This window comes from Arachis hypogaea, chromosome 20 (genome assembly GCF_003086295.3).
Source record: "Arachis hypogaea cultivar Tifrunner chromosome 20, arahy.Tifrunner.gnm2.J5K5, whole genome shotgun sequence".
In the NCBI taxonomy this organism is placed as follows: Eukaryota; Viridiplantae; Streptophyta; class Magnoliopsida; order Fabales; family Fabaceae; genus Arachis; species Arachis hypogaea.
This window is the reverse complement of record NC_092055.1, coordinates 102,868,033-102,876,899: the sequence shown is the minus strand read 5'-3', so window position 1 is coordinate 102,876,899 and position 8,867 is coordinate 102,868,033. Positions and strand designations below refer to the sequence as shown.

The 8,867-nt window shown below is 40.5% G+C and overlaps 1 non-coding gene across 1 annotated transcript; it reads left to right on the top strand.

Annotated features, from left to right (window-relative positions):
- The first annotated feature begins 8,390 nt into the window (after positions 1-8,390).
- LOC112787513 (small nucleolar RNA R71) lies at positions 8,391-8,498 on the top strand. The gene has a single exon (XR_003194923.1). It is a non-coding gene; the product is annotated as a small nucleolar RNA R71 (small nucleolar RNA).
- Positions 8,499-8,867: the final 369 nt, after the last annotated feature.

The window sequence follows — 8,867 nt, the reverse complement described above, 5'->3', positions numbered from 1 at the left end:
GAGCACACAAACCAGTTACACTTCAATCTACTGCTAGAATGAAGTTTTAGTTAGCTTAAGCAAAAATTCAAACAGTTAGTGGGTTAGTCAAAATTGAAGAAAAAGTGCTTGATCTAGATTACCACCTCGCTTAATCATTGTCAATCTAATCAATCCCCGGCAACGGCGCCAAAAACTTGATGAGATATTTTGATGAGAAACGAATCTCTCACAAAACATCACAAAACTAACCGGCAAGTGTACCGGGTCGTATCAAGTAATAAAAACTCACGGGAGTGAGGTCGATCCCACAGGGATTGAAGGATTGAGCAATTTTAGTTTGGTGGTTGATTTAGTCAAGCGAATCAAGATTTGGTTGATGATTGTGTGACTTGCAGAATGTAAATTGCATTGAAGTAACGAGAACAAGAAATAAATTGCTGAAACTTAAAGAACAAGAAATTAAATGGCAGAAACTTAAAGTGCAAGAAATGTAAATTGCGGAATCTTAAAGTGCAAGGAATATAAATTGCTTGAAATGTAAAGGGAATTGGGGAATGGATTTGCAGAATTTAAACAAAGAAAAACTAAATTGCATCAAACAGAAGAGGGAAAGGGAATTGGGATTGAACCGGAAATAAAGCAGAAAAGTAAATGAACATAAGAAGCAGTAAACAGGGAATTAAAATGAGAAATTCAGATCTCAGGACCCAGAGACTAGAAAACCAAGTCTAGATCTCAATGCCTTCCTAGATCCAACAAGAACAATAGCAAGGAAATTGTAAATTGCAAAGAAAAGAGATGAAGATCAAGTAACAGAAACGGAAATGCTAATTCAATTAACAGTAAAGGAAACAGAGAGATCCAAGATTGAGATTGAAACAGAATTTCTTCAATTCTCCAATCCAAGATCCAAGACAAAAGTAAAATGGAATTGCAAGTAAAAGGAAACAAAGAAATTCAAGTTCCAAAAGCTTCCCAAAAACTATTATGAAAATTCTAAAAGGAAAGCTCCCCAATAACTTGAATTCTATCCTATTTATACACTTTCCAAAATGATCTTCAAGCCTTGAGTTGGGCCTTTGTTCTTGGTGGAATTGGGTTGAAAGAGGCCTTGGTTGATTGCTCTTTGAAGATTGAAGAAGAACCGAAGTGAACCAATTGAACCGGTTTTTGAAGTGAGCCAAAGTTGGTCTCAACGTTAGGGTCAAAGTTAGGGGTCTAACTTTGCCCCTAACTTTTCATAGCAGCAAGCTTGATTTCCTGGTTTAGACGTTGGTGCCAACGTTAGGGGTCTAACTTTGACCCTAACGTTGGCAATGCTTGGTGCTAGTGGCGCCAACGTTAGCCTCCAAGTTAGGGGGCTAACGTTGGCGCAAACGTTGGCCTTCCCCCTTTGTGATTCAAGTGCCAACGTTAGCCTCCAAGTTAGGAGGCTAACGTTGGCGCAAACGTTGGCCTTCCCTCTTTGTATTTTAAGTTCCAACGTTAGTGCCCAGGGGAGAAACTCTCAAGTTCCAATGTTAGCCTCCAAGTTAGGGGGCTAACGTTGGAGCTAACGTTGGCCACTTCCAGGGAGTGATTTACATGCCCAACGTTAGCCTCCAAGTTAGGGGGCTAACGTTGGGGCTAACTTCATGCAACCCGGTTCAATTTTCACTTATTCCATTGTCCTTTCTTCACTCCTAGCCATTCCTCTTTGCTTCAACCTTTCTCCAAGCCTTCTTCACCTATCATTGATCAACCAAACTAATCAAAGCTTTGCTCAAAATCATGAGGTATTCAATCTTCCACAATATGCAACAAATATAGCTCAAAACCTCATGAAATGGCATGAATTCACATATGGTTGGTTCAATCAAGGGAAACATGAAAATCTACTTAATTAGCTTGCTTGTAGCTCAAGAAAGTGCATAACTCTAATGAAAACAAAAGAAAAAGACTAGCTAAAATGGGCTAGGATGACTTGTCATCATGAAGGTAGGGAGGTACTTCCTCCCTACAGACTTTGTTGTTCTTGAGATGGAAGAAAGCTACCTTTATCCAATCATTCTGGGGAGACCATTCTTGGCCACAGCCAGAGCACTCATAGATGTTGAGCAAGGAGAGTTGATATTGAGAATACATGATGAACAACTCACCTTCCATGTCTTCAAGCCCTCACATGAATCTAAACAAGAGAACAAAGACCTGAAGGATAATCACCAGGAAGCATTCTTGGAGGAAATAAATAGTGAATCACAAGCAGAGCCTCCAAAGACATCTTTGGTAGAAAAACAAGAAATTCAAGGGGTACAACAATCAAAGAAACCCAAGGAGGATTTGAAACCACAAGATTCAAAAAGGAGAATCTATAAGGACCCTCCTGACACAAGAATCACTGAAGCACTACTTGAAGGAGAGAAGAGAATTGGGAATAAGGTGCCAAAGGGATGGAGAAACAAGAAGATCCCTGGTGCACGAAATTGTGATCATCAACAATGGCGCCAAAGACTTGGAGCTCTCAAACATGAATCACACTTTATCACAATTCCGCACAACTAACCAGCAAGTGCACTGGGTCGTCCAAGTAATAAACCTTATGTGAGTAAGGGTCGATCCCACGGAGACTGTCGGCTTGAAGCAAGCTATGGTCATCTTGTAAATCTCAGTCAGGCAGATTCAAATGGTTATGGAGGATTGATAATTAAAATATGAATAAAACATAAAATAAGATAGAGGTACTTATGTAATTCATTGGTGAGAATTTCAGATAAGCGTATAGAGATGCTTTGTTCCCCCTAAACTTCTGCTTTCCTATTGCCTTCATCCAATCATTCATACTCCTTTCCATGGAAAGCTTTATGTTGGGCATCACCGTTGTCAATGGCTACTTCCCGTCCTCTCAGTGAAAATATTTTATGCACGCTGTCACCGCACGGCTAATCATCTGTCGGTTCTTCATCATGTTGGAATAGGATCCATTGATCCTTTTGCGTCTGTCACACGCCCAACAATCGCGAGTTTGAAGCTCGTCACAGTCATCCCTTCCCAGATCCTACTTGGAATACCATAGACAAGGTTTAGACTTTCTGGATCTCAAGAATGACCGCCAATAATTCTAGCCTATACCACGAAGGTTCTAATCTTAGATTAGAAACCCAAGAGATACACATTCAAGCTTGTTTGCATGTAGAACGGAAGTGGTTGTCAGGCACGCGTTCATAGGTGAGAATGGTGATGAGTGTCACATAATCATCACATTCATCATGTTCTTGAGTGCGAATGAATATCTTAGAGAAGAAGTAGGCGTGAATTGAATAGAAAAACAGTAGTACTTTGCATTAATTCATGAAGAACAGCAGAGCTCCACACCTTAATCTATGGTATATAGAAACTCCACCGTTGAAAACACAAAAGTGATAATGGTGGTCATTGGCTTCGGCCCCAGAGAGGGAACCAGAAGAACCAAGATCAAAATACAATAGTAAAAGGTTCTATTTATAGAGAACTAGTAGCCTAGGGTTTACAGAAATAAGTAATTAATGCAGAAATCTTCTTCCGGGCCCACTTGGTGTGTTCTTGGGCTGAGCATTGAAGCTTTCACATGTAGAGACTTTTCTTGGAGTTAAACGCCAGCTTTTGTGCCAGTTTGGGCGTTTACCTCCAGCTTTTGTGCCAGTTCTGGCGTTTTGACGCTAGAATTCTTAAGCTGACTTGGAACGCCAGTTTGGGCCATCAAATATTGGGCAAATTATAAACTATTATATATTTCTAGAAAGACCAAGATGTCTACTTTCCAACGCAATTGAGAGTGCGCCAATTGGGCTTTTGTAGCTCCAGAAAATCCATTTCGGGTGCTGGGAGGTCAGAATCCAACAGCATCTGCAGTCCTTTTTCAGCCTCTGAATCAGATTTTTGCTCAGATCCCTCAATTTCAACCAGAAAATACTTGAAATCATAGAAAAACACACAAACTTATAGTAAAGTCCAGAAATATGATTTTTAAATAAAAACTAATAAATACATAATAAAAACTAACTAAAACATACTAAAAACAATGCCAAAAAGCGTATAAATTATCCGCTCATCACAACACCAAACTTAAATTGTTGCTTGTCCCCAAGCAACTGAAAATCATATAGGATAAGAAGAATAGAATGTACAATGAATTCCAAAAACATCTATGAAGATCAGTATTAATTAGATGAGCGGGGATTTTAGCTTTTTGCTTCTGAACAGTTTTGGCATCTCACTGTATCCCTTGAAGTTCAGAATGATTGGCATCTATAGGAACTCAGAATCCAGATAGTGTTATTGATTCTCCTAGTTAAGTATGTTGACTCTTGAACACAGCTACTTTATGAGTCTTGGTCGTGACCCTGAGCATTTTGTTTTCCAGTATTACCACCGGATACATAAATGCCACAGACACATGACTGGGTGAACCTTTTCAGATTGTGACTCAGCTTTGCTAAAGTCCCCAGTGAGAGGTGTCTAGGGCTCTTAAGCACACTCTTTTTGCTTTGGACCACGACTTTAACTGCTCAATCTCAAGTTTTCACTTGACACCTTCACGCCACAAGCACATGGTTAGGGACAGCTTGGTTTAGCTGCTTAGGCCAGGATTTTATTCCTGTGGGCCCTCCTATCCACTGATGCTCAAAGCCTTGGATCCTTTTTATTTTACCCTTGCCTTTTAGTTTAAAGGGTTATTGGCTTTTTCTGCTTGCTTTTTCTCTTTTCTTTTTTTTTTTGTATTCACTGCTTTTTCTTGCTTCAAGAACCAATTTGATGATTTTTCAGATTATCAAATAACATTTCTCCTTTTCCATCATTCTTTTAAGAGCCAACAATTTTAACATTCATGAACAATCAAATTCAAAAATATGCACTGTTCAAGCATTCATTCAGAAAGACAAAAGTATTGCCACCACATCAAAATAATTAAACTGTTTTAAAATTTGAAATTCATGCACTTCTTTTTCTTTTTCAATTAAAAACATTTTTCATTTAAGAAAGGTGATGGATTCATTTTCATAGCTTTAAGGCATAGACACTTAGACACTAGTGATCATGTAATAAAAACACAAACATAAATGAACATAAAGCATAAAAATTCGAAAAACAGAAAATAAAGAACAAGGAGACTAAAGAACGGGTCCACCTTAGTGATGGTGGCTTGTTCTTCCTCTTGAAGATCTTATGGAGTGCTTGAGCTCCTCAATGTCTCTTCCTTGCCTTTGTTGCTTCTCTCTCATGGTTCTTTGGTCTTCTCTAATTTCATGGAGGAGGATAGAATGCTCTTGGTGCTCCACCCTTAGTTGTCCCATGTTGGAACTTAATTCTCCTAGGGAGGTGTTGATTTGCTTCCAATAGTTTTGTGGAGGAAAATGCATCCCTTGAGGAATCTCAGGGATTTCATGATGAGGAATTTCTTCATGTCCATGAGTGGGATCTCTTGTTTGCTCCATCCTTTTCTTAGTGATGGGCTTATCCTCATCAATGAGGATGTCTTCCTCTATATCAATTCCAGCTGAATTGCAGAGGTGACAAATGAGATGAGGGATGGCTAACCTTGCCAAAGTAGAGGACTTGTCTGCCACCTTGTAGAGTTCTTGGGAGATAACCTCATGAACTTCTGCTTCTTCTCTAGTCATGATGCTATAAATCATGATGGCCCGGTCTATAGTAACTTCAGACCGGTTGCTAGTGGGAATGATTGAGCGTTGGATAAACTCTAACCATCCCCTAGCCACGGGCTTGAGGTCATGCCTTCATAGAAGTGGTCTTGGTGCATCCTTGAGATGAATCTCTCCATCTCCCATGCCTCGGAGGTGGAAGCTTTTGCCTTCCCTTTCCTCTTTCTAGAGGTTTCTCCGGCCTTAGGTGCCATAAATGGTTATGGAAAAACAAAAAGCAACACTTTTACCACACCAAACTTAGAAGGTTTGCTCGTCCTCGAGCAAAAGAAGAAAGAAGAGAGTAGAAGAAGAATAAATAGAGGAGATGGAGGGGGCCTAGTGTTTCGGCCAAGGGGGAGAAGTAGTGTGTATGTTGTGTGAAAATGAAGGAGTGAAGATGGGTTTATATAAGAGTGGAGAAGGGGGTATAGTTTGGCCATTATGGGTAGGTTTGGGTGGGAAAGTGGTTTGAATTTGAATGGTGAGGTAGGTGGGGTTTTATGAAGGATGGATGTGAGTGGTGAAGAGAATGGTGGGATTTGATAGGTGAGGGGTTTTTGGGGAAGAGGTATTGAGGTAATTGGTGAATGGGTGAAGAAGAGAGAGAGAGGTGGGGTAGGTGGGGATCCTGTGGGATCCACAGATCCTGAGGTGTCAAGGATATCTCATCCCTGCACCAAGTGGCATGTAAAAATGCCCCTTTCTGCCAATCCTGGTGTTAAACGCCAGGCTGCTGCCCATTTCTGGCATTTAACGCCAGCTTCTTGCCCATTCCTAGCGTTAAACGCCAGTCTGGTGCCCATTTCTGGCGTTAAACACCCAGAATGGTACCAGACTGGGCATTTAACGCCCATTCTGCTACCCTTGCTAGCGTTTAAACGCCAGTAAGTTTCTCCTCCAGGGTGTTCTATTTTTAATACTGTTTTTCCTTCGGTTTTTGCTTTTTCAATTGTTTTTGTGACTTCACATGATCATCAACCTATAGAAAACATAAAATAACAATAGAGAATAAATAAAATTGGGTTGCCTCCCAACAAGCGCTTCTTTAATGTCAGTAGCTTGACAATGGGCTCTCATGGAGCCTCACAGATACTCAGAGCATGATGATGGCCTCTCAACACCAAACTTAGAGTTTGGTTGTGACCTCCCAACACCAAACTTAGACTTTGAATGTGGGGATTTTGTTTGACTCTGTATTGAGAGAAGCTTTTCATGCTTCCTCTCCATGGTTACAGAGGGAGATCTTTGAGCTTTAAACACAAGGGAGTCCTCATTCACTTAAAGGACTAATTCTCCTCTGTCTACATCAATCACAGCTTTTGCTGTGGCTAGGACGGGTCTACCAAGGATGATGGATTCATCCATACACTTCCCAGTGTCTATGATTATGAAATCAGCAGGGATGTAGTGGTCTTCAACCTTTACCAAGACATCCTCTACAAGTCCATAAGCCTGTTTCTTTGAATTGTCTTCCATCTCTAATGAGATTCTTGCAGCTTGTACCTCAATAATCCCTAGCTTCTCCATTATAGAGAGAGGCATGAGGTTTATACTTGACCCTAGGTCACACAGAGCCTTCTCAAAGGTCATGGTGCCTATGGTACAAGGTATTGAGAACTTCCCAGGATCTTGTCTCTTCAGAGGTAATTTCTACCTAGTCAAGTCATCCAGTTCTTTAGTGAGCAATGGAGGTTCATTCTCCCAAGTCTCATTATCAAATAACTTGGCGTTTAGCTTCATGATTGCTCCAAGGTACTTAGCAACTTGCTCTTTAGTAACATCTTCATCCTCTTCAGAGGAAGAGTACTCATCAGAGCTCATGAATGGCAGGAGTAAATTCAATGGAATCTCTATGGTCTCTGTGTGAGCCTCAGATTCTCATGGTTCCTCATGAGGGAACTCCTTGGAGGCCAGTGGACATCTAATGAGGTCTTCCTCAGTGGAGATCACTGCCTCTTCCTCCTCTCCAAGTTCGGTCGTGTGGGTCATGTTGATGGCCTTGCACTCTCTTTTTGGATTCTCTTCTGTATTGCTTGCAAGAGTACTAGGAGGGAGTTCAGTAACTTTCTTACTCAGCTGACCTACTTGTGCCTCCAAATTTCTGATGGAGGACCTTGTTTTAGTTATGAAACTTTGAGTGGTTTTAATTAGATCAGAGACTACAGTTGCTAAGTCAGAGTGGCTCTGCTTAGAATTCTCTATCTGTTACTGAGAAGATGATGGAAAAGACTTGCTATTTCTAAACCTGTTTCTTCCACCATTATTGTTATTGAAGCCTTGTTAAGGCCTCTATTAGTCCTTCTATGAGAGATTTGGATGATTTTTTCATGAAGGATTGTAAGTGTTTCCATAGGAATCTCCTATGTAATTCACCTTTTTCATTGCTGGGTTCTCAGGATCATAAGCTTCTTCTTTAAATGAAGCTTCTTTGGTACTGCCTGTTGCTACTTACAATCCAGACAGACTCTGAGAAATCACATTTACTTGTTGAGTCAATATTTTGTTCTGAGCCAGTATGGCATTCAGAGTATCAATCTCAAGAACTCTTTTTTTCTGATTTGTCCCATTATTCACAAGATTCCTTTCAGAGGTGTACATGAATTGGTTATTTGCAACCATTTCAATAAGTTCCTGAGCTTCTGCAGGCGTCTTCTTCAGATGAAGAGATCCAACAGCAGAGCTGTCCAATGATATTTTGGACAGTTCAGACAGACCATCATAGAAGATACCTATGATGCTCCATTCTGAAAGCATGTCAGAAGGACACCTTCTGATCAATTGCTTGTATCTTTCCCATACTTCATAGAGGGATTCACCTTCCTTCTGTCTAAAGGTTTGGACTTCCACTCTAAGCTTGCTCAATTTTTGAGGTGGAAAGAACTTTGCCAAGAAGGAATTAACTAGCTTTTCCCAAGAGTTCAGGCTTTCTTTAGGTTGTGAATCCAACCATGTTCTAGCTCTGTTTCTTACAGCAAAGGAAAAAAGCATAAGCTTGTAGACCTCGGGATCAACCCCATTAGTCTTGACAGTGTCACAGATTTACAAGAATTCAGCTAAGAACTGATGAGGATCTTCCAATGGAAGTCCATGAAACTTGCAATTCTGTTGCATTAGAGAAACTAATTGAGGCTTAAGCTCAAAATTGTTTGCTCCAATGGCAGGGATAGAGATGCTTCTCCCATAGAAGTCAGGAGTAGGTGCAGTAAAGTCACCAAGCACCTTCCT